The sequence below is a fragment of the Crocodylus porosus genome, unplaced genomic scaffold (assembly GCF_001723895.1).
Source record: "Crocodylus porosus isolate Cpor-Errol unplaced genomic scaffold, CroPor_comp1, whole genome shotgun sequence".
Taxonomy (NCBI): Eukaryota; Metazoa; Chordata; order Crocodylia; family Crocodylidae; genus Crocodylus; species Crocodylus porosus.
The window spans coordinates 870,489-875,856 of NW_017728948.1; the positions used below are offsets into that span (position 1 = coordinate 870,489).

The 5,368-nt window shown below is 46.4% G+C and overlaps 1 protein-coding gene across 4 annotated transcripts in view; it reads right to left on the reverse strand.

The window, feature by feature from the left end:
- Positions 1-5,368, reverse strand: part of EXOC6B (exocyst complex component 6B) — a 415,476-nt gene that overhangs the window by 44,823 nt on the left and 365,285 nt on the right. The gene's annotated exons all lie outside the window — the stretch shown is intronic.

Here is a 5,368-nt window from a genome sequence, read left to right on the forward strand (position 1 = left end):
TGACTAAGGAGTCATTACTTTGGTCCCATAAAGTGTAAGATGGAATCAAGGAGTGGAAAGTCCGATTAGATCTCCCGGCCCTGCCAAAAGGAGGAATGTCCCATTTCTGTGCGTGTAGTACCATTTTGCCCAGTTTAATTCTAAGCCTATTAAATAACAGAGCTTCTATCATCCTTTGGGGATTTCCATGCGATTAAAAAAATCCTAGTGAGAAAACTTCAGTGTTTCAATCTCAATTTGTCAATCCCAGGTAGCAATCTTCCCCCATCCCTCCTTGATCAGACTAATACTTCTTTGACTTAGTGATTCTCACGCTGTTTCTGATACCTGCGGGGTCCACTTACACTACAGGTAGTTGTGAAGAACAGGATGGAAAAGAAGAGTACATGCAGATCAGGGGACAGGGCATCGGTTTTAAGTGTTGCACACACAGACTCGCAGGTCAGTGATAAACTTGCAAGAGAGGAATGAGTGAACTCCAAATGACCAGCTACAGTAGGGAAAACTCAGCAAAACAAGAATTACTGGAGCATGGTGGAATGAGAGATGCAAGTGGGATGTTATAATGCACGGCTATAAACTAAGCTGATTAGGAAAGAGAGGTCAGGGAACTGCATGAAGCCTCAAAGGAAAAGGCTGTTTGGAGCAAGGGCCGTATTCTCTATCTGGGTGCATACAATGGCAAGGCCGGCAAGGCCTGTGCTGCTTGGGCAGTACAAGTGATAAAAGACACAGCACAAAAAAAGAATTAGAAACAAAACATTTCATTCTTTTGTCCTAATGCCAGGGGTAATGATGGTTTATTACAGACTCTCAACCAAGGTCAGGGCGCATTGTGTTGGGGAGTGTACCTACACCTTCCAGCCCAGACAATATACAATTTAAACGAGAGAAAACAGTAGTTTGCGGTGTTGGCCCGGAGCTACGCAGAAGGCAGGGCAGCGGGGCACCCTGTAGACCAACTCGTTCAGAGCAGCGTGTGCTTTCAGAGGCAAAAGCCCACATTCAAAGCATCTGATCAAGTGGGCCGTCGCCTACGAGAGCTCACCTGATCCGATACTCCAAACGGACCGAAGCAGCTCGTTGCTTACAAAGACCATGCCTCTCTCAATGAATTAGTCTACAAGGTGCCACCTGCCCTCTTTTCTGCCGAACAGAGAAAACATCAGAAAGGAAAGAGGCAGAATCATCCTGCCCCACCCCCCTCTTCTTTGTAGAAGGGAAACCGAGGCACAAAACTTAAGTGATTTACCCAAGACCGCACAGGAAAACCAGCAGAGCCAGGAATACATAATATATAATAAACCCAGGTTTCCTAAACTGCAGTTCAAGGCCATCCTTCCTCTCCCTGGGATTTTGGGGGCATCTCAGTCTACTTATTGTTCTTCAAAAATAAGGAATTTAAGTGCTTCGGGGCTAAAGTCCTGAGACCCTCCAGTCCCCTCGTGGCAAATTTAAACACACTACACAGTAACAGTGCAAGCCAACAGAAGCCTGGGCTCTGAATTTCCTTGATTTTATCTGAGTCAGTCAGACTAACATTATTTTGAGATTGCTTTTGGTATTTAATACTATTTCAACACTGGATCTGACCTCATGGAAGTGTGAACTGTAAACTGAGTGTTCCTCTGAGGTTACGGCCTTGAGACAGATGGGGCGGAGGGGGGGCATGAGGCAGGTGGGGAGGAAAGGCTGTAAGGGAAGTAAGGCATACGTTTTTGCCTTGCAGCACTTGTGTAATCCTACTCAACGTACTTTATTAATTGTTCTTCCAATCTCTCTAGAATATCGTGTAACATCTTAAACGGGAGTTACGTAGAGGACACAGGGAACAGCATCCCAGAGGCATGCAACTTAGTACTCCTGGCGTTGCGAAAACACAAAGATCACAGACTACAGGAAATTATGGAGACTGTTCGCTGTTGGACAACGCACCAGAGAGTAACAATGCAAGGCCGTAATTTTCAAGATCAGGATCATCGTATGTAGACCCTCGTACTTTCGCACCTCAATTGAGCGCTCTGCTTTTCAAAATGGTAAAAAACAACGGGGTCCCATTACCTCAAGGAGAGCTATGCTACTCATGTCTCAAGCCATGCAACATCTGAAGTTCAAAATCCCAACATTCCTGAAAGGGCCCAGCCCCTCCATGCATATATACCTCACCCCTGGAAAAAAAAAAGGTGCCTGATTTCGTACATTGACCCATTTTTCATGATTTTTTACCTTGGGTAACTGCAGATCCTTCCAATGGTCATAAAGTCAAATGGATTTATGTACTAAATCCAACCGCATTAGTGACTCTTTGGGGTCTCCTCCCCCAGTGCTGAATCCCACAAGTTGACTATTTACTCTGGAAAGAGCATTGCTCTCTGCCTCAAGTTCACAGCCTTTTAAATGTCATTCAGCTTCCTGGATTGTCACAGGATGGGGCAGAATTACGAGCAGAGACTGACTGGCTTTTTTCATTATGCTGTTTTTGGTGCAGCTCATCGTCTTGCCAATGACGGAGTAGGAAAATCTCTGCCATTTCACGCTTCACAAATCTCCTGGAAGTTGTCACTGCAGGCTACCCCTCCCTCTTTTCCATTACAGCTTACGTAACCTATCTGTATAAGCAACAAGTGGCAAGACTGCCATGAACTGGACTGAACTTGCATCCTGAAGTGGGGTTCCTGTTGGGCCAAATATCACAACTTGCTGATGAAGGAAGCCAGGAGTAACAGGCAGAGAGAGAGGTCTGGAGCCAACTCACCAATTTTCCTCTTCATGGTTTGAAACGTGCATGTGTATCCCCTTGGGATCCAGCAATCATCCCACTTTCCCTGGAAATCAGTAAGTAGGTGAAAAATGCACCCACCCCACCAGTTTATTACCGTTATTCTTTGTGGGTGAGGAGCAAAAACCTAGTAACTAGTTGCCCCCTCCCTGGTGTGGTAGATTCCCCGAGAGACATCAATGCAAAGGCAATGCTTGTCGGTGGGGATGCGGTCAGACCTTTCAAGCCTTTCTGACGAACGCAGCCAAGCCAACGGTTCAGCTTCTGACTTTTATGGCTGGCTTGATACAAATTTCAGTTCTTTTTCTCTGATGTGTCCCAAGACACTTTGCTGCAGCTTTACTTAATGATTCCCTTGTCATCAAAACAAACCCAATCATTTTCATTATGCAGTCTAACAAAGCATTTCAAAACACATTATTGCGTGTGTTTATGAAAACTAATCTCATTTGAATGGCCTGCCTCACTGAACAGATTTTGCTATGATTTCATACTTGATATGTTTGGCCTAACAGATGTCTTAGATTTTCCTTCTTATTTTATTTATTGATCATATAACATTGATAGGACATTCTAGAGATAACTGCAAACCAAAGCAATTAACCGGGAGTTGAACTTTGGATCCAAAAAGAATTTGCCTGCGAGAATGAATCCAATTGGACGCAAGATCTTTTTGTGGCTTTTTGCCGTGTTGTTATGTTATCAGTGTTAATAAACCTGATGGAACAAAACTCAGCACCCCTCAGACGAATTTTCCAATTTGATCGCCTGAATTTTCCAACTGGATCACCTTCAGCAAGCCTCACTCAAAGTCCCGTACCCTCGCGTAACCAAATACATGTACACGAACCGACGCTGTCCGTAACCCTAGGAGCAAGCTCCAAAACAGGCTGAACTCAGACCAGTTCCCTCATGTTGAAGGACGCAGCATGTTGCAATGTAGTAGGTACCCTAAATTCACAATGGGGAGAGAAGAGAAACAGCAGGGTAATCCTGTTCCCCCAAACCTCCACGTTCAAGAGACTGACTTCAGGTCTATGCTGCAACTCAAAAGGTGCTACCGAGTCTCCACGGAGGCATGTCGGGCTTCCTTTAGAGTAGCTAACTAGAGCAACCAGTAGCAGTCTACCCGAGAAGCACAGGTGTCCCTGCTCCCCTACAGAAGCCCAAAGGGGACCCTAAGACCTTGTCTGCTCTGCATTGCTTCTACTGCCAGAAGTTGCGCGAGCACAGAGCCACTGCTGCAGGGGAAGGTGCAAGAGCTTGCACACTCCTGTGGTTCTGGTTCATCTGCTGTGCTGGCCGAAGGCCCCGGTGCCCTAGGACCACTGCAGCTGGCAGAGGGCACGGGGACAGAAGCCTTCTTTTGTCCTGCCTCCACACAGGAGTTGGGAGTGCGGATGCACTGACAGTTTTGCTGGTAAAAGTTGAACTCTGCCAGCATTACTATGTACCGTATTTTCCCATGTAAAACACGCCCCTGACAAAAATACACACCTTGGTTTTGAATGGCAGAAGGGAAAAAGGAAAAAACACCTTTCCTTGAAAATATGGTAAGTACGTGGAGTCGGCTGAGGGCCCACACAGCCAATTCAGCAGCCAGGGCTCGTATCAGCTCAGCTCCTCTGAGTCAGCAGCAGCTTCTGCAGCAAAAGCCTCTGCTGGGAGGGAAAGAGAAAGTGTTGACAGCCTGTTCAGCACATGAAGCGTGCCTTTCTTTCCCCCAGCAGAGGCATGAGCTGCAGAAGCTGCTATCATCATATTTTCTTGCTTAGCATGCACATCCTAATTTCCAAGCAGCCTTTTGTTTTTTTCTTTTTTTTGGAAGAAATCATGTTTGTTATACGTTAGAAATTACAGTCGTATAGACCAGGTGTAAATATTTAGAGATGACCTCAGTTCACTGCAATTGTACCTGAACTAGCTTTAAACTAGCTAGCAAGGGTACATCTAAACAAGCTGCAAGCGCAACTCTGGGCTGTGGTGTAGACGTACCCTGAAAGGTAGTACCCCTAAGAAAAGAAGTGGTGAAAATAGTCTAAAGCTAGTTCAAATACAGTTGCAGTGAACTGTGCTCACCCCAAAATTTAGTGTAAAAAAGAGAAGACTCAGAGGGGATTTAACAGTAGCCTGCAGGGGTGCAGCAAAGAGGATGGAGCTGGGCTGTTCTCAGTGGGGGCAGATGGCAGAAGGAGCAATGGGCTCAGGCTGCAGCAAGGGAAGCTGAGGTTGGATATTAGGAAACACTTTCTCCCAAGGAGGGTGGTGAAGCACTGGAACAGGCTACCCAGAGAGGTGGTGGACTCTCCCCATCCTTGGAGGTTTTTAAGGCCTGGCTAGACAAAGCTTTGGCTCGGATGATCTAGTTGGCGTTGGTCCCACTTGGAGCAGGGGGCTGGATCCTGAGGTCCCTTCCAGCCCTCCTCGTCTGTGATCCATGTCACAAAAGACTTGCATGTTGTACAAAGCAAGCCCCCAGCAGAATCCAAACAGAGGTACTGACAAATGATTTCACAGATTTCATAGACATCAGGGCTGGAAGGGACCTTGGGAGATCATCGAGTCCAGCCCCCCGCCCAAAGGGCAGGA